Here is a 26668-nt window from a genome sequence, read left to right on the forward strand (position 1 = left end):
TCACCCATCGCCCATCACCTCCTCGTAGATGGCGGCCGCCGGTGTTGATCTGCAATTGCAACGGCTGTTATAACCCGCTGCCTAGCCGTCGCGCTCCATCTCGTCATGGTCCGTGACAAATCCTCAATTTTGTAGTCAACTTTGCTTATGTCCCGTCCTCTTACACATATTTGTTAAATTTGTCCGTACCTAGACCTATTAGGTTCTGCTGAATGATGTAATGTCGGGACTTCAGATACACGGAATGATTATTGTCAATGGAGCAAACAGTTATCTGATTTAGTTCATCTTTATATTAGCATTTACATATCATTCAAATATACAGAATGATGTTTTTGTAAATATAATCATGCCTTGAGGATGCATGATTGATGGTTAGCAGATTTTTATGATCAGGTGTAGTTTTCTGTAGGTAAGTATTTTCTGATGTGATAAATCAAATCGAAGCTATTGTGATTAAATAGCTTATCATGCAAAACCGCACAATTTTGTCATCATCGCATTCATCTTTTTGAATTGTGTCTGCATTACCAGCTACTTTTTGTTGGAATTTGTCAATAAGAATGGATTCTACTTGACATGACCTGGAATATAGAACTTTAATTTTACCTTCCACAGCCACCTCATTACACTCCAATTTTTTTAATCACATGAGCCTTGACTTAGACTGGGACCTTGTGTTAAACTAAAAAGCATAATACTCAAATACGCCTTGTGACTTTTATCTTCTATTCACGTATCTCCTTGTCCTTCATCCTCATATGGGATGCATGGTTCATGTCGACAGGAAATTACAGAAGATATAGAAAAAACACCTCAACATGATCAATCTTTTATTTTGGAGAAATTTTATCCAGTAATTAAATATACATATTTATGGCTCGTACTTGAACTTTTCATTCTCGACGGGAATTGTCATTGGTGGTATCATATTATTGTTTTTCAATTAATGCAATGTGATGCATCTAGATCCTTCCACACACACTCGTACTTTATCCGTCTCCCCTTCATAGATTGTCTTCCTTTATCATGCCCATGTTGTTTGTGTCAACTTATATTTCATCGAACAAAACTATACTTCTTATTTCATAATTGACATGATGTTTTGTTTGAACCTTTACGATTGCTATGACATAATTGTTTTACTTCAGTATAAACAAATGCACAATCACGAATATAGCACATAACATTGTCATGTTAATTCTTCTTTGTTGTCTTTACACATCGATTAGATATATTTTTTTTTATTCTATTGAGGGAGATCAATTCACTACTGTGTGTCGTCTGCACTCTACTCATGTTGACTCTCCATATTTTTAAAGGAAAACTATTTTGTTGTGTTGGCGAATTCATAGAGCCCCCTAACCATCTTGTGCTGGCATATGCGCAATTGATATTATCTCCGCTGGTATATTTAATTATATGCAACTAATAGGTTCTCGATATATCATGCTATCCAACCTCATATTTACAATTCATCAGCATGATTCATTGTGCAATGTCCCCAAGATAAAAATGTAATGTGTGAACATGAGCAATACCCCCACCCACTCCCCCCATTTAGATCTAAATATTCGGTCCTACAATTCCAAATTGAAATTTATAGTGCAGAACACCATCGTTTTGATGACCATAGAAATGAATTTGGAAATCATCCCGATATCCACATGGTGTTGAGCACAACTAGAGGATCCCCACCATAATACCATGCCCAGACCCTCTGTATTCGCTAGAAATTGGTACCCATTCGTTCAATATAAATTCTCACCACACTCACCTCATCAGTTGATCGCACAAGCACACTGTCACCACCAGAGCTCCCTTTGATGCCATCCTCTCATTTGAAAGGGTCCACCCCATGCCGGTCAATGCTACCAAAGCTTCCATACTGCTAACGGCCACCACCAGAGCTCCCCCAATGCTGGACTCCTCCACTGGAGCTCCCTTCAGTGGCCATCGCAATTTTCACTTAACAAATCTGTCAGACGACTGCCATGAGCCATCTCTTCATCTTTGACAAAGAGAGAAACTCGATGCGGAGGTGGAAGGAGGTTATGTGTACTAGGGATGCATGGGTCCAGTTCGGGCAAGAGAATAATAGCTGCAAGGGGCAATGAGGCCGAGCCCTTGGCAATCATATAACCGCGGAGGTTCCAATGGAACGACATGTGGCGTTGTGTTCGAGCCTTGGGAGTCCATAGAAGGGATCAACCAAGTGGGTTCGTGCAACGACTTCCGCATGTTGCCCGTCATCACCCCCCACCGGTTGCAGAAGGGTTATAAATGCTGGTGTCCATCTGAAAGGAGGATGTTCGTGAGTATGGATGTGGTGTTTAGAGAGCATGAACCATTTTATGGGGAACCAACTGATTTAACTGATGTATTCCCTGATTTGTTCTCTAATGACATCTCTGACGCAGAATGTGCAGCAGGGGGAGAGAGGGAGGAGAAAGACAATAATGGAGCATATCAAGAGGTGATAATTGGATTGATACCGGCTGAAGACACAAACACATCGGAAATCGAGCAAATACAGGGACAGGAGGGGCCACAAGAAACACTACAGAGAGATTCACGGTGGCCAAAACCAAATGAAGAACAACATCCTCAAGTGTACACACGAAGGCATCAGACCGAGGAGAAGCATGCTCGAGAGGAAGAAATCATCCCTTCGGGACATGATCATGAAGCCCGAGGACAGGCCGACCCACATGACTCAGCTTCACACCCTTCAGCTTCACATGATGGTACATCCTCTTCATATGACGATCTAGATGTTCCAATTGCCCTTAGAAAGAAAACTCGCACTGCTGTTGGGAAGTTACCCTCAATTGTCCCAATATATTGTCTCTAACCATGTTTCATACTCGTTGGTGGGTTCTAAGTATAGATCATTTATAGCTGCTTTAGACTCCACATTTCCTATACCTCGTGATAGGCAAGAGGCGAAGAAAGATCCGAGGTGGAGAGCAGCAATGTTGGAAGAAATGCGAGCACTTGATAAAAACAATACTTGTGTTCTTACCACAATTCCAGCGGGAAAGAAAATTGTGGGTGATACGTCTCCAATGTATCTATAATTTATGAAGTATTCATGCTATTATATTATCCATCTAGGATGTTTTATATGCATTTATATGTCATTTTATATGATTTTTGGGACTAACTTATTAACCTAGAGCCCAGTGCCAGTTTTTGTTTTCTCCTTGTTTTAGTATTTTACAGAAAAGGGATACCAAACGGAGTCCAATTGACGTGCCAATTTTTGAGGATTTTTTCTGGACCAAAAGAAGACCACGGAGCATCGGAGTTGGGCCAGAGAAGTCTCGGGCTACCCACGAGACAGGGGGGAACCCCCCCTGGGGGGGCGCCCTCCTATCTCGTGGACAGCCCGGAGGCCCCCTTGACGTGAAACCAACGCCAAAAATTCCTATAAATACTGAAACCTTCGGGAATTAACCTAGATCAGAAGTTCCGCCGCCGCAAGCCTCTGTAGCCACGAGAAATCAATCTAGGCCCTCTCCGGCAGGCTGCCGGAGGGGGCCATCATCACCGGAGGCCATGGAGGAGGATCTCGGAGGGGCCATCATCTCCATGAAGGCCAAGGACCAGAGGGGGAAGCCATGGAGGAGGAAGCACAAGGGGGAGAACCTCTCCTCCTCTCTCTTGGTGGCACCGGAGTGCCATCGGGAGGGGAATCATCGCTGCGGTGATCGTCTTCATCAACATCACCATCATCATCACCATCCTCATCTCTTTTACGCGGTCCACTCTCCCTCACCCCGCTGTAATCCCTACTTGAACATGGTGCTTTATGCCACATATTATGATCAAATGATGTGTTGCCACCTTATGATGTTTTGAGTAGATGTCTTTTGTCTTTGAGTTGGTTGATGATCTAGATTGGTACGAATTGTATGCTTTATTTTGGTGCTGTCCTATGGTGCCCTCCGTGTCGCGCAAGCGTGAGGGATTCCCGCTGTAGGGTGTTGCAATACGTTCATGATTCGCTTATAGTGGGTTGCTAGAGTGACAAAAGCTTAAACCCGAGTAAGGGGGTTGTTGCATATGGGACAAAAGGGGACTTGATGCTTTAATGCTATGGTTGGGTTTTACCTTAATGAATCTTTTAGTATTTGCGGATGCTTGCTAGAGTTTCCAATCATAAGAGCATACGATCCATGGAGGAAAAGTATGTTAGTTTAAGCCTCTCCCTCATATGAAATTGCAATGACGACTATCGATCTTGTTAACAATTGCTTAGGACAATTCCGCACACTGATCCACCATTATTCCACACTCGCTATTTATATTATTTAGTAATATATTCTAACTTTATGATAACATCACCTACTTTTATATTTTAGCTCTCCGATATCATACAAAGTTATCCACTTTATACCCACAACACAGTTTTATTTCTTGTTTCTAGTTGGAAGCAAATGTTCGGTGCACGTAGAGTCGTATCAGTGGCAGATAGGGCTTGAGAGAATATTGATCTTACCTTTAGCTCCTTGTGGGTTCGACACTCCATACTTATCACTTCCACCTTTGGGAATTGCTATGATGATTCCTTGCACTCTGGAATTATCAAGCTCTTTTCTGGCGCCGTTGCCGGGGAGCAATAGCATGGGGTTGATATTCTCGTGTGTGCTTGTTTGCTTTCTTTACTTAGTAGATTTTTTTCCTTTTTGTTTCTGTTTAGTTGTGGGTGAAACATACAAAAAAAATTAAAAAGAATGAAAATACCAAAAAAAGAGAAGTGATTGGAAAGTTATGCATTGAAGAAGTGAGGGTCGACCTTGAGCACTTGTGTTCATGCTCACGGAAACAATGTAGAATTTTTCATGGAAGTTTCTCTGTAAACAATTATCCCCTTGTATATATCCTTTGTATTATAAAAATATTATGCCTAGCTTTGGTTTTAGTATGATAAGATTGCTTGCTTACTATGTGCAGAACAAAAACAGAAACTTTGGCTGTAGTGCATGAATTTACATTTTTTTACTGGAAAGTAAAATAGGTCTGAAACTTTTTGAAAATTAATTCTGTACAAATTTTTCAAATTTTCAAATTTATTTCATAATTTTTGGAATTACAGAAGTTTACTAAACTTCCAGATTACTACAGACTGTCCTGTTCTTAACAGATTCTGTTTTTCGTGTGTTATTTGCTTATTTTGATGCATCTATGGCTAGTATGTGGAGGTATGAACCATAGAGAAGTTGGAATACAGTAGGTGTAACACCAATATAAACAAAGAATGAGTTAATTACAATACCTTAAAGTGGTGGTTTGCTTTATTACACTAACGGATCTCACAAAATTTTTGTTTAAGTTTTTGTGAATGAAGTATTTGAAGAACGAGGAGTTACCGATGTGAGAAAAATAAAGAAAGACAAGATTTCAAGCTTGGGGATGCGCAAGGCACCCCAAGTAAATATTTCAAAGGATACTCAAGCATCTAAGCTTGGGGATGCCCCGGTTGGCATCCCATCTTTCTTCTTCAACAAATATCGGTATACCTCGGTTTTTTGTTTTGTTCACATTGTTTGTTTCCTTTGTATATTTGTTTTTCTTAAAGAGTCATGCTAGTATGAGATAGATCTTCATTTATTTATAGAATACTTCATGTGCTTTACTTATATCTTTTAAGTATGTTCTTATAGAATTTCTCTTTGTGCTTCACTTAAATCGTTTGAGTATGGTTTTATAGAATGCTTCGTGCACTTCACTTATATATTTTGAGCTTGGATATTGGCTAGTCTATATTAATTGTAGAATGCTCCATGAACTTCACTTAGATCTTTTGGAGTATGAATAATACATTTAAAGTGGGTTTGGAAGAGTGTCAACTTTAGAAATTAGTGATCCCACTATCTTGGAGGGTGTTGAATCTTCGTACGATATTTATGAAAGTGGATTTGGAAGAGTGTCAACTTTAGTTAGTATTCCACTATTTTGGAAGAGGTTCCAATTGAGTATGAGAACAAAGTTGCTATTCATGACGCTACTGAAAACTATTATGAGGGAGGAATATGTGCTTGTATGAGTTGCAATAATGTCAAGATTCCTCTCTATGTGCTTAAAGTTTTGAAGTTATACTTGTTTTGCCTTCCTTTGCTAGTTGACTTTTGTTCCTATAAATTGTGTGCTCACAAAATCCCTAGGCATAGGAAGTGAGTTAGATTTAAATGTGCTAGTCATATTCTTCATGATGCTCTCTTTGTGTTTCAAATCTTATCTTTTATGTGAGCATCATTGAAATCATCATGCCTAGCTAAAAGGCATTAAAGAAAAGTGCTTGTTGGGAGACAACCCAATATTTATCCTTACCGTTTTTGTGTGTCCACATGATTAAGATACTGTATTAATCATGTTTTATAGCTTTTGTTTCAATAAAGTGCCAAGTAAGACCTTTGGGAAGACTTAGGTGAAAGTTAATGTGATCTTGCTGTAAAAAACAGAAACTTTGCGCTCACGAGATTACCTGTAATTTTTTACAGAAGAGTGCTTTTGAGTTGATTCTTTTTGCAGAAGATTAATAGACAAATCCCTCACGTCCACCAATTTATTTCATAATTGTTGGAGTAGCATAAGTATGGTTATTGTTCAGATCATCACAGACTGTTCTGTTTCTGACAGATTCTGTTTTCATTGCATAGTTTGCTTGTTTTCTAGTTTCTATGGCTTATATTTTTCAATATAAATTGTAGAAATGATATGGTACAGTAGGTATTATGTGAAAAAAATTATGAAACTTGTCTTTTACAGTACCAAAGTGCATGGTTTACTCTTTATCATACTAACCTATCTCACGAAGTTCCATTAAGTTTTGTGTGATTGAAGTTTTCAAGTTTTGGGTGAGATATCGATATGAGGAGAATAAGGAGTGGAAAGACCCTAATCTTGGGGATGCTCAAGGCACCCCAAGGTAATATTCAAGGAAGACTCAAGCGCCTAAGCTTGGGGATGCCCCGGAAGGCATCCCCTCTTTCGTCTTCAAAACTATCGGTACATCTTACTCGGAGCTATATTTTTATTCGTCACATGATATGTGTTTTACTTGGAGCATCATTTTATTTTGTTAGTATTAGCTTGCTGTTATTTATAATAGTGTTTTGCATCTTTATTTTCAATAAAAATGTCAAGGATAGCCTTTACCATGCTTATTTTGCTAGTATACATGTTGTTTGAAAACAGAAATATTACCGCTGTTGCAAAAATTCCCTAGAAAAGTCAGAGCATGATATAATGTTGAAACTTTTTGCATATGATCTCTGATAAATATACTACAGTGGGAATTTTCTTTCATAATTTTTGGATTTAGGAAAGTATTGATACTCTTGCATTCTTTACAGACTGTACTGTTTTGACAGATTGCTGTTATGTTTGCATTGTTTGCATTTGTTTGCTTATTTAATGATTCTATTTCAGGATAGGAGTATTAAATATGCAGAGACATTTAGTATGCAATGTTGAATAATAATTTTAGTGTTTTGTTACAGTAGAAAACGATAAGGTTTTGCATTGGTTTATACTAACCTATCTCACGAGTTCTTGTTGAGTTTGGTGTGGATGAAGTTTTTGATAAAAAGGGAAACCACGATATGAGAGGAATTAAGGAGATATAAAAGTTCAAGCTTGGGGATGCCCAAGGCACCCCAAGATAATATTCCAAGAAGTCTCAAGCATCTAAGCTTGGGGATGCCCCGTTAGGCATCCCACCTTCTTCTTCAACAATTATCGCGTTAGTATCGGTTGAACCTAAGTTTTTGCTTCTTCACATGAGTTGTGCTATCCTTGCAATGTCATTTTATTTTGTTGTACTTGCTGTTTGAATAAAATCATTGGATTTTAAATTTTGAATAGAAAAGGAACCCTCCCATGGCTAGTTAATTATTTGCCTACTCAGTGTCCTTCACTCATATCTTTTGGAGTAGTTTGTCAATTACTTTTGTGCTTCATGTATATCCTATGAGTAAATGGGGGAATGAATTAAATGTCATAAATCTGAATTTTTATATGTTTCATATGCTTACAACATGGTTAGTGATGACTTCACACATAGAAAGCATGAGGCATGAAAGTTGTTGAGAGTTGGCAAACATAGTTTTGGTCATCGTTGCAATTAATAGGAAGTAATAAGGATAGAGAGGTTCACATACAAATATATTATCTTGGACATCTTTTATGATTGTGAAGAACTCATTAAGTATGACATGCTAAAAGAGTTGACGTTGGACAAGGAAGACAACGTAATGGTTTATGTTTTCCGACATCTCAGTTAAAGTATATTGTCATTGACCCTCCAAACACGTTGAGCTTGCCTTTCTCCCTCATGCTAGCCAAATACCTTGCACCAAGTAGAGATACTACTTGTGCTTCCAAATACCCTTAAACCCAATTTTGCCATGAGAGTCCACCATACCTACCTATGGATTGAGTAAGATCCTTCAAGTAAGTTGTTATCGGTGCAAGCAATAAAAATTGCTCTCTAAATATGTATGACTTATTAGTGCAGAGAAAATAAGCTTTGTACGATCTTGTTGTGGAAGTAATAAAAGCGACGGACTGCATAATAAAGGTCCACATACAAGGGGCAATATAAAGTGACATTCTTTTGCATTAAGATATTGTGCATCAACCCGAAACGCGCATGACAACCTCTGCTTCCCTCTGCGAAGGGCCTATCTTTTACTCTATGTTTTTACTTTATGCTTGAGTCAAGGTGATCCTCACCTTTCCCTTTTTCATTTTATCCTTTGGCAAGCTCCTCGTGTTTGAAAGATCATGATATATATATCCAATTGGATGTAAGTTAGCATGGGTATATGAAGTCTCCGACAAGTTCTATAGTTGTAAGATGGAGGAAAATAGTTCTGTCAGTGAGCACATACTCAAAATGTCTAGGTTACACAACCGCCTGTCCCAGCTGGACATTAACCTCCCGGACGAGGCGGTCATTGAAAGAATCCTTCAGTCGCTCCCACCAAGCTACAAGAGCTTTGTGATTAACTACAATATGCAAGGGATGGTGAAGACCATTCCTGAAGTATTTGCAATGCTGAAGTCAGCAGAGGTTGAAATCAAGAAAGAACATCAAGTGTTGATGGTCAATAAGACCACTAAGTTCAAGAAGGGCAAGGGCAAGAAGAACTTCAATAAGGACGGCAAGGATGTTGCCGCGCCCGGTAAGCCAGTTGCCGGGAAGAAGTCAAAGAATGGACCCAAGCCTGAGACTGGGTGCTTTTATTGCAAGGGGAAGGGTCACTGGAAGCGGAACTGCCCCAAATACTTAGCGGATAAGAAGGCCGGCAACACTAAAGGTATATTTGATATACATGTAATTGATGTGTACCTTACCAGTACTCGTAGTAACTCCTGGGTATTTGATACCGGTGCCGTTGCTCATATTTGTAACTCACAGCAGGAGCTGCGGAATAAGCGGAGACTGGCGAAGGACGAGGTGACGATGCGCGTCGGGAATGGTTCCAAGGTCGATGTGATCGCCGTCGGCACGCTACCTCTACATTTACCTACGGGATTAGTTTTAAACCTCAATAATTGTTATTTAGTGCCAAGTTTGAGCATGAACATTGTATCAGGGTCTCGTTTAATACGAGATGGCTACTCATTTAAATCCGAGAATAATGGTTGTTCTATTTATATGAGAGATATGTTTTATGGTCATGCTCCAATGGTCAATGGTTTATTCTTAATGAATCTCGAACGTAATGTTACACATATTCATAGTGTGAATACCAAAAGATGTAAAGTTGATAATGATAGTCCCACATACTTGTGGCACTGCCGCCTTGGTCACATTGGTGTCAAGCGCATGAAGAAGCTCCATGCTGATGGACTTTTAGAGTATCTAGATTATGAATCGTTTGACACATGCGAGCCATGCCTCATGGGCAAGATGACCAAGACTCCGTTCTCCGGAACAATGGAGCGAGCAACCAACTTGTTGGAAATCATACATACTGATGTGTGCGGTCCAATGAGCGTTGAGCCTCACGGAGGATATCGTTATGTTCTCACTCTCACTGATGACTTGAGTAGATATGGGTATGTCTACTTAATGAAACACAAGTCTGAGACCTTTGAAAAGTTAAAGGAATTTCATAATGAGGTAGAGAATCAACGTGACTGAAAGATAAAGTTCCTACGATCAGATCGTGGGGGAGAATATTTAAGTCACGAATTCGGTACGCACTTAAGGAAATGTGGAATCGTTTCACAACTCACGCCGCCTGGAACACCTCAGCGTAACGGTGTGTCCGAACATCGTAATCGCACTTTATTGGATATGGTGCGGTCTATGATGTCTCTTACCGATTTACCGCTATCATTTTGGGGATACGCTCTAGAGACAGCTACATTCACTTTAAATAGGGCACCGTCTAAATCCGTTGAGACGACACCGTATGAATTATGGTTTGGGAAGAAACCTAAGCTATCGTTTCTAAAAGTTTGGGGATGCGATGCTTATGTCAAGAAACTTCAACCTAAGAAGCTCGAACCCAAGTCGAAAAAATGCGTCTTCATAGGATACCCTAAGGAAACCATTGGGTATACTTTCTACTTAAGATCCGAAGGCAAGATCTTTGTTGCCAAGAACGGGTCCTTTCTGGAGAAAGAGTTTCTCTCGAAAGAATTAAGTGGGAGGAAAGTAGAGCTTGATGAAGTACTGCCTCTTGAAACAGGAAGTAGTGCAACTCAGGAAGATGTTCCTGTGGTGTCTGCACCGACAAGAGAGGAGGTTAATGATAATGATCAAGATACTTCAGATCAAGCTCCTACTGAACTTCGAAGGTCCACAAGCACACGTTCCGCACCAGAGTGGTACGGCAACCCTGTCTTAGAAATCATGTTGTTGGACAACGGTGAACCTTCGAACTATGAAGAAGCGATGGCGGGCCCAGATTCCAACAAATGGCTTGAAGCCATGAAATCCGAGATAGGATCCATGTATGAAAACAAAGTGTGGACTTTGACAGACTTGCCCGATGATCGACGAGCGATAGAAAATAAATGGATCTTTAAGAAGAAGACGGACGCGGATGGTAATGTTACCATCTATAAAGCTCAACTTGTCGCTAAGGGTTATCGACAAGTGCAAGGGGTTGACTACGATGAGACCTTCTCTCCCGTAGCGAAGCTGAAGTCCGTCCGAATCATGTTAGCAATTGCCGCATACTATGATTATGAGATATGGCAAATGGACGTCAAAACGGCATTCCTTAACGGCTATCTTAAGGAAGAACTGTATATGATGCAGCCGGAAGGTTTTGTCGACCCTGAGAATGCTAACAAAGTATGCAAGCTCCAGCGATCCATTTATGGGCTGGTGCAAGCATCTCGGAGTTGGAACATTCGCTTTGATGAGATGATCAAAGCGTTTGGGTTTATGCAGACTTATGGAGAAGCCTGTGTTTACAAGAAAGTGAGTGGGAGCTCTGTAGCATTTCTCATATTATATGTAGATGACATACTTTTGATGGGAAATGATATAGAACTTTTGGACAGCATTAAGGCCTACTTGAATAAGAGTTTTTCAATGAAGGACCTTGGAGAAGCTGCTTATATATTAGGCATCAAGATCTATAGAGATAGATCGAGACGCCTCATAGGTCTTTCACAAAGCACATACCTTGATAAGATTTTGAAGAAGTTCAAAATGGATCAGTCCAAGAAGGGGTTCTTGTCTGTATTGGAAGGTGTGAGATTGAGCTCAGCTCAATGCCCGACTACGGCAAAAGATAAAGAAGAGATGAGCGTCATCCCCTATGCTTCAGCCATAGGATCTATTATGTATGCCATGCTGTGTACCAGACCTGATGTAAACCTTGCCGTGAGTTTGGTAGGAAGGTACCAAAGTAATCCTGGCAAGGAACACTGGACAGCGGTCAAGAATATCCTGAAGTACCTGAAAAGGAGAAAGGACATGTTTCTCGTTTATGGAGGTGACGAAGAGCTCGTCGTAAAGGGTTACATCGACGCTAGCTTCGACACAGATCTGGATGACTCTAAGTCACAAACCGGATACGTGTTTATGTTGAATGGTGGAGCAGTGAGCTGGTGCAGCTGCAAGCAGAGCGTCGTGGCGGGATCTACATGTGAAGCGGAGTACATGGCAGCCTCGGAGGCAGCGCATGAAGCAATTTGGGTGAAGGAGTTCATCACCGACCTAGGAGTCATACCCAATGCGTCGGGGCCGATCAAACTCTTCTGTGACAACACTGGAGCTATTGCACTTGCCAAGGAGCCCAGGTTTCACAAGAAGACCAGGCACATCAAGCGTCGCTTCAACTCCATTCGTGAAAGTGTTCAAGATGGTGGCATAGAAATTTGCAAAGTGCACACGGATCTGAATGTCGCGGATCCGTTGACTAAACCTCTCTCGCGAGCAAAACATGATCAACACCAGAACTCTATGGTTGTGCGACTCATCACAATGTAACTAGATTATTGACTCTAGTGCAAGTGGGAGACTGTTGGAAATATGCCCTAGAGGCAATAATAAAAGCATTATTATTATATTTCCTTGTTCATGATAATTGTCTTTTATTCATGCTATAACTGTATTATCCGAAAATCGTAATACACGTGTGAATACATAGACCACAACATGTCCCTAGTGAGCCTCTAGTTGACTGGCTCATTGATCAATAGATAGTCATGGTTTCCTGACTATGGACATTGGATGTCATTGATAACGGGATCACATCATTAGGAGAATGATGTGATGGACAAGACCCAATCCTAAAGCTTAGCACAAGATCGTGTAGTTCGTTTTGCTAGAGCTTTTTCCATGTCAAGTATCTTTTCCTTTGACCATGAGATCGTGTAACTCCCGGATACCGTAAGACTGCTTTGGGTGTACCAAATGTCACAACGTAACTGGGTTACTATAAAGGTACACTACAGGTATCTCCGAAAGTGTCTGTTGGGTTGACACGGATCGAGACTGGGATTTGTCACTCCGTATGACGGAGAGGTATCTCTGGGCCCACTCGGTAATGCATCATCATAATGAGCTCAAAGTGACCAAGTGTCTGGTCACGGGATCATGCATTACGGTACGAGTAAAGTGACTTGCCGGTAACGAGACTGAACAAGGTATTGGGATACCGACGATCGAGTCTCGGGCAAGTAACGTACCGATTGACAAAGGAAATTGTGTACGGGGTTGTTTGAATCCTCGACATCGTGGTTCATCCGATGAGATCATCGAGGAGCATGTGGGAGCCAACATGGGTATCCAGATCCCACTGTTGGTTATTGCCCGAGAGCCGTCTCGGTCATGTCTACGTGTCTCCCGAACCCGTAGGGTCTACACACTTAAGGTTCGATGATGCTAGGGTTACTAGGAAGACTTATATGTGATTACCGAAAGTTGTCCGGAGTCCCGGATGAGATCCCGAACGTCACGAGGAGTTCCGGAATGGTCCGGAGGTAAAGAATTATATATAGGAAGTGCTTTTTCGGCCATCGGGAAAGTTTCGGGGTCACCCGGTATTGTACCGGGACCACCGGAAGGGTCCCGAGGGTCCGCCGGGTGGGGCCACCCATCCCGGAGGGCCCCATGGGCTGAAGTGGGGAGGGGAACCAGCCCATAGTCGGCTGGTGCGCCCCCCTTGGCCCACCCCCTGCGCCTAGGGTTGAAACCCTAGGGTGGGGGGGGCGCCCCACCTGCCTTGGGGGGCACTCCACCCCCCTGGCCGCCGCCCCCCCTGGGAGATCAGATCTCCAGGGGCCGGCACCCCCCCTGGGGGCCTATATAAAGGGGGGAGGGGCAGTCGCACCCCTTGCATCTTGGCGCCTCCCTCCCCCTGCTACACCTCTCCTCCTCCGTCACGAGCTTGGCGAAGCCCTGCCGGAGTACTGCTGCTCCACCACCACCACGCCGTCGTGCTACTGCTGGAGCCATCTTCCTCAACCTCTCCTTCCCCCTTGCTGGATCAAGAAGGAGGAGACGTCACGCTGACCGTACGTGTGTTGAACGCAGAGGTGCCGTCCGTTGGGCGCTAGGATCTCCGGTGATAGGATCACGACGAGAACAACTACTTCAACCCTGTTCTTTTGAACGCTTCCGCACGCGATCTACAAAGTGGTATGTAGATGCTTCTCTCCTTTCACTCGTTGCTTAGATGAACTCATAGATGGATCTTGGTGAAACCGTAGGAAAATTTTAATTTTCTGCAACGTTCCCCAACAACTTGATGCTTTAATGTTATGGTTGGGTTTTACCTTAATGAATCTTTTAGTATTTGCGGATGCTTGCTAGAGTTTCCAATCATAAGAGCATAGGATCCATGGAGGAAAAGTATGTTAGTTTATGCCTCTCCCTCATATGAAATTGCAATGACGACTATCGATCTTGTTAACAATTGCTTAGGACAATTCCGCACACTGATCCACCATTATTCCACACTCGCTATTTATATTATTTAGTAATATATTCTAACTTTATGATAACATCACCTACTTTTATATTTTAACTCTCCGATATCATACAAAGTTATCCACTTTATACCCACAACACAGTTTTATTTCTTGTTTCTAGTTGGAAGCAAATGTTCGGTGCACGTAGAGTCGTATCAGTGGCAGATAGGGCTTGAGAGAATATTGATCTTACCTTTAGCTTCTTGTGGGTTCGACACTCCATACTTATCACTTCCACCTTTGGGAATTGCTATGATGATTCCTTGCACTTGGGGATTATCAGTGGGCTGCAAGTGGGTGTTCACTGTGAAGCAAACACCTGAGGGTAAGGTAGAGAGATACAAGGCCAGGTTAGTGGCGAAAGGATATAGCCAGACTTATGGTGTGGATTATGATGAAACATTTGCTCCAGTAGCAAAAATGAATACCATTAGAACAATGATATCAATAGCTGCAAACCACAGGTGGAAATTATTTCAAATCGATGTTAAAAACACATTCCTCCATGGAGACTTGCAGGAAGAGGTTTATATGGAAATTCCTCCAGGGTTTAATAGTGATGAGACAGAAGGTAAAGTGTGTAAACTGAAGAAATCCCTTTATGGCCTCAAACAGTCACCAAGAGCATGGTTTGGAAGGTTACACAAGGAGATGTGTTCCCTAGGATATCGACAGAGCAATGCAGATCACACTCTTTTCTTTAGGCACCGTAATAATAAGATTACTATACTCGCTGTCTATGTTGATGATATTGTGATTACAGGAAATGATGATGAAGAGATAAGGTGCCTAAAGAAGACTTTAGCAAGATCATTTGATGTTAAAGACCTGGGGTATTTGCATTACTTTCTCGGAATTGAAGTTGCTTATGGGGCCAAAGGTATTTATCTGTCACAGCGAAAATATGTTCTTGACTTGCTTGCTGAAACTGGAATGCTCGAGTGCAAACCAGCTAATACACCAATTGAACAAAACCATAGGATTGTAGCAGCTTTGGTGATCCTGTAGATAAGGGAGGATACCAACGATTAGTTGGGCGCCTAATCTATTTGTCACACACAAGGCCAGACATTGCATATGCAGTTAGCATAGTGAGCAGATATATGCATGACCCTAGGTCTGGTCATTTAAATGCAGCAAATAGGATTCTGCGGTATCTTAAAGGTTGTCCTGGGAAAGGCATCTTGTTCTCAAACCATGGACAACTGAAGATAGAAGGCTACACCGATGCTGATTGGGCGGGGTGCTTGGACGGTAGAAGGTCCACTTCAGGCTACTGTATGTTTCTAGGTGGTAATCTGGTTAGTTGGAGGAGTAAAAAACAGAGCGTAGTGGCACGGTCTACAGCAGAAGCAGAGTTTAGGGCAATGGCCTCAGGTTTATGTGAGTTAATGTGGCTTAAATTCTTGCTACCTGAACTCAGGTTATATGAAGCTGCACCTCTTCGACTATATTGTGATAATCAGGCCACTATCAACTTGATAAACAATCCTGTTCACCATGATAGAACAAAGCATGTGGGAATTGATAGACACTTTATCAAAGAAAAACTAGATGAGGGGACACTTCAGGTTGGGTTTGTCAAAACTGTAGACCAGCTTGCCGATGTATTAACAAAAGGGGTCAATGTAGCAGTGTTTGAAAAATTATGTAACAAGATGGGGCTCATAGATATATTTGCCACATCTTGAGGGGGAGTGTTGGCAGTACTGAGATGTAATAGTTAAGTTGTAGAAGGGTTGGAATGTAAGATAGGCATGTATATACCTAGACTGGAGAGATGAAAGAAACAGAGTTTTCCAGAAAAATCCTCCTCTCTCTCTCTCTCTCTCTCTCTCTCTCTCTCTCTCTCTCTCTCTCTCTCTCTCTCTCTCTCTCTCTCTCTCTCTCTCTCTCTCTCTCTCTCTGTCTCTCTCTCGTTCCTGACCTTGCTCTGCCCCAATCTCCCAAATCAACAACACATATATACAAGTTATTAGTTTTCTCCCTGTCCAAGATGCCAACAGGCTGTAGATATATTGTGACCTAATGCGAACGAACAACAGAAAGTTGTGCAAGTTGAAACGTAATATATTCAATTTAATTGCATATATATGCTAGTCAACTTCCTCATCAATGCGTTCACGGCACAACTTTGAACGGGAAGCGAAGCTTCCGTGTGGCCAACCTGGCAATCAGGCACTGTCCTCCTCTTATTCACCCTGTTGACACAAGGTTCATATATCATATATTATCACAAAATTCAGGTATAGCTTCAACTTTGAACTAATGCATGTGTCGTGAACAGGAACAGAACTACGAGTGGTGATGAAATAGTACTGTGACTAATTCAAAATCTACTTGCACAACTATTTTACACCGCATGATTTTCTATCTTTATTTCTGAAACTCTGATTTTGGATTTGACATTTTAGTACATGATGTTGTAGATGCATATTTTTGTTGCAATGTTATAAAAAACAGTCCACCTTTTGCATGATCAGACCTGAAGGGCAGATTTTATACTTATGTCCATTGAACATACAGTATTATTCGTACTTTACAAAAGTAATTTAACTGTGAAATGTAAGAAACAGTGGTTAAGATACTGCACTTAGGCGCAATTAAGCTCCACCACCAGTTTGAACATGATCTCTGCGCATGTTAGCAAGGACAGCGTCAGTGATTAAGATGCTGCACTTAATTATGTCCCATACCTCTGTCACCCAGCTCATCTCCGTTCTAGTTTAAGCGCATCTACGAGAGATGAACTGTACATGATGGATGATTCCCTAGTTTAAATGGTCGGTGTATTTTAGTAACCTAATCTAGTTAATACGACCCAACGGCACCCCAGCCGAGTCTAGTGAGCAGCTCGCCCCGTCGGCTGTCGAAGGGTCACCGACTAAACCGTAAAGACATCCCAAGACATGTTCAACCATAGTTCTTTTATTGCACATCTAAATCATGACACCTCTCATATCTGAATTTGTGCCGTGCTAAGCCTTCCTTGTTTTCCCTCGAAAAAAGAGGTTCCTTGAACTCCCAGCTGTCAATTGATTGATGCACAAGGTCATATATTAACTGAGAATTTTTTAGAATACATGCAACCAAAACCGCCGGCTCTTCACAAACGGGCTTCCCGTTTCGCAACTGAGATGTCAGGTCTTCAAAAACTATACAGCTGCTGTACAATTTTCACCATTGGCGCTGAAGATTGGAAATTCAGAAGAGCTGCATCGGGTGTTTTGTCAGGAAATTTACAGCTATAAACCAGGGATCATCTCTTCTTCTGATGATCATTTGCTGCAAGTTGCTGGCAGTAAATTTCCATGCACTCGATCTATCCAGGGAGGGCATCACCAGTCCCAGCAGAGAGCAGCTGGGCCTGGGCTGGGCAACCTATTCATTGAGGTGGCTGGCTATTCTGCTGATAAGTTGGGCTGGGACATTCAGGGCACAAGACACCCAGCCAAGACTCCCTCTACAGATTGCAGGGCAAATCTTAAAAGCAGAGCTTGCCATGGTTAGTTATGCACGGTGCAAGAAAGAAATCATATCATGAATTCAAAGCATGGTTGAAGGCTATATCTGAATACAGACATTTGAAAAATTGTATGTACATGCAGTAGGATCTGTTTCCTCTTAAAAAACGTTCAGAAGAGTGTCCCTTTTTCCTGGAAATTCAAAAGAGTATGTTCCTTCCAGCTTCTCCTATGCACACTCTGGACATTCCCATCTGAATGAAACTCAGGGAGGAAGAGGCAACCACAATATGGGGGGCAGTTTGTGCCCACACCCCCCGACCCTTCAAATAAAAAGAGGCAACCACTTTTCAGATGTATTTTTTAATAGAGAAAATTGAAACTATGGAAGTTCCAAATTCCTTAAATTCTGAATTACCGGAAGTTTTGGAATTTGCAAAAAACTGGAGCCGGATTTTCAAAAAGTTAATGGAAAGACTGACCAAGGGATGACTTTCCCAGAAAGGAAATAACAACTGGTAGGAATTGGGACGCTGAGGAATTAACTGGCGGGTGACCGCCAATTAGCATCACCAGACCAGGAGCTCAACTTCTCTTCTCAACAGAGACAAAAGGAATTAGATCATCTATCACCTCGCAAAAACCGTGTGTAATTCTTGGTTTCTCCCACTTTGTGGCATGTATGGCACGCTAAACATTTTCCGAATAAATATATATACCTCAAAATATATACAAATCTTGGACTGAGCTTATGCACAAATTCAGATCCTAGAGAATCCCACTTGTCTCCACATCACACGAGTTGGGGAGAGTGAAAAATATCATATTGTCTATCAACAACTGCTATACTTCGTTGGCTCAAGGTTCGAAATCCAGAGGCATCTATTCTTTTTGGAAATGCAGTGGTGTATTTTCCCTTCAACTTCTCCGGTGTACACCTTGGAGAGATCAAGCAAAATCAGCAGCGGTTCCCATCAGCTATCACACTTGACTACACTGTAATTTCGGCTTCCGCTGGACGAACGGAACTCGATTTGTAACAAGGTTTTGGCACCCTGCATAACATACAACATGAATCTTAGGCAAGCACTTCCACATCAAAGAGCATTCTCCATCACACAATCCTTTACTTGGTTACTACACCTCTGCCGAAGAGCTATGATATGCTTTGAGTTCATCAATGTTTACTAACCTTGTTACGTCTTATGTTCCAGCAGACTATCCCAGCGGCTTTTGAGGATCTCGTAAGCGTCTGGACAGGGAAGAGCTATTACAGAGGAGGAGCTGCCGTTAGTTGACAGCTCGACCACCAGACCCAACCGCAGCAGTGTCTCCATAGCTTCTTTATACTGTACGAAAAGAGTAGATGAGGGGGTTTTCTTGCTCAAATACCAAGTCAAAATGCATAAAAGTTATGCTTTTGGCTGTTCATCAAGTGTTACCTGTTGTTGCTCGGAAGCATCGAGAAGAAAGTAAACTGAACCAAAGCCACTTGCTAATGTCTTTTCGTACAGCGTCTTATTGACCAGAAGCTGAGAAGAGGTATTGATGTCAAACAAACTATCTTCTGTCGCACTGAGAAGTACATAAAAAACCTTGGTTTCCTAAAGACATTAACTTAACAAGCTTTGCCGTTTTAAAATGTATCATTGTTTTTATTTATGTACTCAGGAATCAGTACTGTTGAAGTGTATATGTGGATTTCCTAGCCGTTTGCATCAGTTCGGACTTTTGGTTGAGTTGGCTAGTGCATGAAGCTTAACAAGTACTAGCATACTAGCTATATCTGTCCCCCTTTGCAAATCGGACCATATAAACACTTTCACTATTATGCAAATATAGATTAATATAAATGATCCACCTGGTATCTATCTCTGGTCTGTTTGTATCCCAGAGTCACACGGAACACGAGTATTGCGAGTGCAGTAAAAGCAGCTAGATCAAGAAGGAAAGCTAATGACCTGCATTACATACCATGGAAGAAATGCAAACAACATTACTTGTTTTGAGAAAATAAGAAAGAATTCTCTAATATTACTGATGCAAACTATATACTTACGGAGTGAGGCTAAACTCTCAAATTTGTAGTTGACAACATATGCCAACAATCCTATAACGGTGGCTATATCAAGCCTTACCTGTATTAAGGAAAATGTTATCTCAACAATCTAAAGTGCAGGAGTGAAAGTGAAAAGGAGAAAAACAAGAGGGAATTACTGTATCAAGGATGCGGAATGACAACTTTTTGTGAGGGAAAACCACCTGCAGACAAGGGTAGTTACTATGATATTTGGCACTATTCTCTTAACGCAGAAGATAAACATTTCTCTTGTGTTTTCTCGAAATAGAAAGTACTGATGCTAAATATATTCTTAATAGTGCATAGGCTTTTGGATGCAACGTCAGATTGTCGGTACTGAAATCTGCATAGACGAGTTTGTCCAATTTTTCCATCTTAATAACCATAATAGATAGAGATTATGAGCATTGTACTCTACATGTAGGTAAACCAAATGTGCCCATGAGACTGATCTGGGATGGGTATTTTCTCGTAAATTTTCAACTACGGCGGCAGCATCTGCATCTCAGAACTCTCCTTCTCATTACTTTGAGCAGAATCCTCGGAATAAAGTATGATCAGTTCTTCGAATGCTGGTTCCTGGCAAATAACTAAATGGAATTATGTCTCTTCATTGCAGACTATTTTGATAAATGACATTTATGTAGCTTATGAGCATCCCAAACCCACAATAAGTAAAAAGAGAATAACAGATAATCATCTGAATATTGTCAGTTTGCAGCTAATGAAAAATGTCTGGGACATTTGGGGCAAATGTTGTGTCCATGATTTGTTTACATTTAAATTGTTTCTTATGCTTATGCTTCATTACACAAGGTGCTTCATGGCCATATATGAGACTACAGAGTGCAAGCCAATTCTACTTGCACGTGAAGCAGGACTCAATGATATAATAGTGCTCGAAGCTTCGAACCACTCTACCCTCTCTTTTTCACACATCACGGTGAATACTTCACAATCATAATTTAAATAGTCATATCCATAACCTACTGGTAAGAAAGGGTGTTCAGATATCAAATACTAAGTACCTGGAGAGTAGACTTGGCAAATAAAATGTCAAAAGAAGCTTTTATTATCTCCCAAATATTGTTGTCACAAGCTTCTCTGCTCGCTGGCTCCCATATGTTTGCAAGGGTAATTCTAGGCAGAAAATTTGGCCTGAAGCAAAAGCAGAATATACCTCATAAATTCATAAACATATAGTGGTCAAGTACCAAAGATGCACCCCAAATAGACAAGGAAAACACTGTAGTATGAATTTTAATGTTGATTATATCACATTTCAACGATGATATACATAGGAAAAGAAAGAAACCGATAAATAAGGGTGACAGCAATACTTCTGGAGTTCTTGTGGCATAGAAGGATGTACACAAAGGAAAATAAGAATTTATAATTAGCAAGTGGTTATGAGGTTATATACTTACAGTCAAACCCTGGTCTCCCCTAGTACTAATGCTAGATTTGCCTAAGTTCATATAAAGCAGAAGCAAAGATGTGTCCCTAAAATAGCATACAAAAACCAGCATCTACTCGGAATCCAACCTCACATAGCCTTCAGATTGTTTTGTTTCAATATCAGATTTCAGTGTTGCTTCTGGCAAAGATGGAATTAATCCTGTCCATGTAAGCACTCTCCTTAGGAGTCTGCCGCGAGGGCCGACAGGTGACAGAAATCCTTCATAACGAGAGACTGCCCTTTGTGCAGCAATCCAAATAGGAAGATCTGCATCTGGTAATTGGTCTGGCATAAGCCTGTCCCAAGAGTAGTTTTCTATCAACAACAGTGATTCTTTGCATAAGTTTTGCTCTTGCAGCCAGGGCTTCAGTTTGTCAATCCAGATCTGAAATCCCGGGCTCCCTATTGATTTTTTCAATGCCTGGCCTGAACTAAAATAATCACATACAATTAGCTAACTGTTGTCCGGGCATGCTGAACCATAAAAGCAACAGTTCAGTCAGAGACAGAGTGTGACTAAATGAGTTATGCCGGAATGCGATTAAATTTGAGGTGAGCAAGACATATAAAATGCGCTCAAATGGACTATCATGAGGGGAAGATTGATTGAACTCATTGGTCCACTTCCCCAATTTCCCCAAGGGTTTGGAAAGACTGATGAAATATTCTGCAACAGTTTCGACTGCAGGTAATCAAGTTTCTCTACCAATAATGGGCCTTTTTGGCTCTCAGTCGAATACCCTTTAGTGGTGTGCCACGGGAGCTCCATTTCCCTTTGCGTGTACGCAACAGACTGCAAAGTCACATGACCAAATTAAAACTCACCGGAATATGGTCGCATTAGATTCGGCTGCCTTTTTCCAATCGACGTAAACCGGCAGCGTCAAGAGGCAATCACTAGCTAGGGTTTCTGATGCCGTCAATTCGTCGCCATATCTAAACATCACACAGTATGTATTCCTTACTAAAATGAAGGATAGGATAGGTAGCACTCGCCCTTAGCACGAGGAGGCAGGCAACATCTCTGAAACCTCAAGATACAGAGTGGTATTCAGAGTTTAGAAAACAGAACAAAAGCAGAGGAAGCTAACTACATGACAGAGCAGAGTTGAGAAAACAGAGCCACCAGAAAAAAAATACCAAATCGGTCAAAGAAAAAGAATAGCATCGCCATCAGTGTCTTCCTCCATCCTCTGTTCTGGTGATGCATCAAACCTCAAGCTACAGAGAAAAGAGAGCAAAAGCAGGCACATATTCAGAGTGGAGAAAACAGAGCAAAACAGAGGTTGCAACATGCTTAGTTTAGAAAGCAGAGCTACACGCAAGCACAACTGCAGTCTGTATCTATATATATATATGTATCAGTTGTGATTGTCCATCTTTGTCCACTGCCTTCTGCCTTCACCCTCGCTTGCTGGAGCAATCCAGACCATGGGCTCAAGAGACAGAATGAATTGACGGTGTCCATCATCAAGGGGTCTTCGGCAGGTACAACTCAAGTACATATATAGACCATCAGTGTGCACTCAACACCACGCTGCAGAAACAGAGCACACAAGGCACAACCTACACTCTGTTCTGGTACCTTCCCAGCCCATTATGGTAACATTAACCTCAGTTAAGGTACTGTACTCCACAAGGAAGACACGTAGAAATAAAACTTGAGTTTCAAAGTTTCCTTGGCAACATCCAAGGACTCTTATTTGTTTGAAGGATTAACAGAGCAGGATATACTCGTGCCTGCTACGGCCAGCAGGGATGCATAGAGCGAATTGCTACTGCTTTTTTATTATTATTATTATTTCGCCGAACCTGTAGGAATTACCTCACAGAGTGTAAATTGCTGCCACTTAAGTCCAGAAAGCATGCACAAGGGAAAACACAAGATCCTTCCCACAATCATTTCGCCTCAACGACATCTTTCCCAGCACCTTTCTCAGGTCGTCCTGACCGTGTTTGTCCGTTCCCGCATCCCTTGTTCCTCCCCTGCCTGTACATAATTAGGCAGTCCACCTAAAAGAAGCTAAACCTTTAAAGATTTATTTACCTTGAGAAATATACCTCCTCACTTAATCTCAGTTCTACTCACAAGGTCAACAACAGAGGATTATGAGAATTTAAGACACCAAAAACAGTACTTAGTTGATGTAATGAGACTAATGTTTTCAATATCCATTCTTCATTTCCTAGCTAATCTGGCTCATGCAAAAGGAGTTCAATCAGCTTACTTCTGTTGTTTTATAGGTAATCTGGACCATGCATCAGCGTATTTGTGTTGGAAAAACAGTTATGATCTCTCCCCCATGACGATCTCTTAAGTGTTTGTGTTCCCATTGCCTGTGTATTTTTGCAATCTGGTGTGTTTGTTACAAGCTCCATCCGCAGCATGGTGAGGGTGTTGCCACGTACTCCCTCCGTTCTAAAATAGATGACTCAACTTTATACTAACTTTAGTACAAAGTTGGGTCATCTATTTTGGAACAGAGGGAGTACTTGTGTATGGAGGAACAAATAAATTTTACTGCTTTCTCCATCAAGTTACATATATCTGATGTGGGTATGCTTGATTGGATTGGATTGGATTGGTGTGTGATTGACAAGCAAGCGACACTTGATTGCTTGCTTGTTTGGTTTCTGGCTCTAGCTTGGTGTGGTGTTCACGACCAAGATGGCCGGCTTAATTGTGTTGTTTTATACTAAGAGCCATAAGAGGGGTTGTTTGTGCCCAGCCGTGCAACCTAGCGAGGTGTGTAATAAACTATTACTACCCATGAGTATTTTGCGATTGTACCAAAGAGTTTGAGTAGTATTGTACTCCCTCCATCGGAAAATAAGTGACTCAACTTTATACTAACTTTGGTACAAAATTAGTTACGAAATTGAGTCACTTATTTTGAGATGGAGGGAGTACTTGCTATATTCTTTTAGCAATTTGGGGCCAACGCATTTACTGTCGTTTCATCTCCTTGCACGGATCTTGGGGCAAAGCTAGTGACATGTGAGGTTGTGTATTCGTTCGCTGGGACGTCCTAACCAAGGGAATGTTTTCAGCATCCTTTTTCCCCATCGCCTTAGCACCCCCCCCCCCCCAAGCTTTGGCGGCAGCCTGCGTATCCCGACGAGGTGTTGTGAGGTATTCGGCAATTCCAGGTGCGACCACCTCCAAGTGGATGCACCGCGGCCATCTCGAAGCGGTGCGAAGTGTGGCGATTGACGGTGACGGTGCGGTGAGAGAGGAACAAGGTCTTGTTGATAGTCATGTGGCTCCAACTCCCGAGCAGCGCAATGTAGGTGAAGAGGGGCCTAGCAGTCTGCACCGCGGCCACCTCGAAGCAGCATGGTGGACGGGCGCTTGACAATGATGGCACAACCCTCCGCATTGGAGACATTGGCAGTGGAGGTCTCAATCTCTCACCCCCACCCCCACCCGCTCCTGCGATGTGCCCCGCAAGCGCGTCACGGGAGCTCTAGATCCGCCGTCGGCGCAAGGCGCCCCCCCTCATCCACCCCTCCACCTCACCGCTGCCGGAGGGCGTCCGTCGGGAGAAGCCCGTGCGGCGCTCGCAATGGCGGGGCTACTCTCCTCCTACCCCTTGTCCGGATCCCGGCGACGCGGGCTACGCGGATGCGCGGATTCGATGGCTTAGTCCGGCGTGGCCTTGGACGCCGGGGATGCGCGGATTCGATGGCTTCTGCACTGGGAGGAGGCGGTGCGGCTTCGCTGTGGTGGCGATAGGGGTTTGCTCCAATGGCGGCCGATCTGGATCCCTATGGCCTGCGGGTGCTGCGGGGGGCTGCGGCCACCATTGGAGAGGGTGCCTCCCCAAATCGATGTGGTGGTGGCGCCAGCGCTATGGTGCGTCGTCTCGGCCTTGCTAGGCGGCGAGTTGGCAGTCAGCCGGGACCTGATCTGAAGAAGATGGAGGCTTCATCGGCGCCTGTCCTCCTCTGCTGGACGGGCTGCGGGCCTCCCCGGGATTTCTACTCAGCTGTTTAACCCCTATTGCAAGCATCCGCAACTACAAAAGAAGTATTAAGGTAAAACTAACCATAGCATGAAACAGATGGATCCAAATCAGCCCCTTACGAAGCAACGCATAAACTAGGGTTTAACCTTCTGTCACTCTAGCAACCCATCATCTACTTATTACTTCCCAATACCTTCCTCTAGGCCCAAACAATGATGAAGTTTCATGTAGTCGACGTTCACATAACACCACTAGAGGAAAGACAACATACATCTCATCAAAATATTGAACGAATACCAAATTCACATGACTACTTATAGCAAGACTTCTCCCATGTCCTCAGGACCAAACGTGACAACTCACAAATCATATTCATGTTCATAATCAGAGGGGTATTAATATGCAGAAAGGATCTGAACATATGATCTTCCACCAAATAAACCAACTAGCATCAATTACAAGGAGTAATCAACACTACTAGCAACCCACAAGTACCAATCTGAGGTTTTGGGACAAAGGTTGGATACAAGAGATGAACTAGGGTTTTAGAGGAGATGGTGCTGGTGAAGATGTTGATGGAGATTGACCAGTTATTATTTATTTCCTTATATCATGATAAATGTTTATTATTCATGATAGAATTGTATTAACCGGAAACATAATACATGTGTGAATACATAGACAAACATAGTGTCACTAGTATGCCTCTACTTGACTAGCTCGTTAATCAAAGATGGTTAAGTTTCCTAACCATCGACATGAGTTGTCATTTGATTAACGGGATCACATCATTAGAAGAATGATGTGATTGACTTGACCCATTCCGTTAGCTTAGCACTTGAACGTTTAGTATGTTGCTATTGCTTTCTTCATAACTTATACATGTTCCTATGACTATGAGATTATGCAACTCCCGTTTACCGGAGGAACACTTTGTATGCTACCAAACGTCACAACGTAACTGGGTGATTATAAAGGAGCTCTACAGGTGTATCTGAAAGTACATGTTGGGTTGGCGTATTTCGAGATTAGGATTTGTCACTCCGATTGTCGGAGAGATATCTCTGGGCCCTCTCGGTAATGCACATCACTATAAGCCTTGCAAGCAATGTAGCTAATGAGTTAGTTACGGAATGATGCATTACGTAACGAGTAAAGAGACTTGCCGGTAACGAGATTGAACTAGGTATTGGATACCGACGATCGAATCTCGGGCAGGTAACATACCGATGACAAAGGGAAC

The 26668-nt window shown here is 42.1% G+C and overlaps 1 pseudogene; it reads right to left on the reverse strand.

The window, feature by feature from the left end:
• On the reverse strand, positions 1-24846 carry LOC123084600 (uncharacterized; annotated as a pseudogene).
• Positions 24847-26668: the final 1822 nt, after the last annotated feature.

The sequence above is a fragment of the Triticum aestivum genome, chromosome 4A (assembly GCF_018294505.1).
Source record: "Triticum aestivum cultivar Chinese Spring chromosome 4A, IWGSC CS RefSeq v2.1, whole genome shotgun sequence".
Classification (NCBI taxonomy): Eukaryota; Viridiplantae; Streptophyta; class Magnoliopsida; order Poales; family Poaceae; genus Triticum; species Triticum aestivum.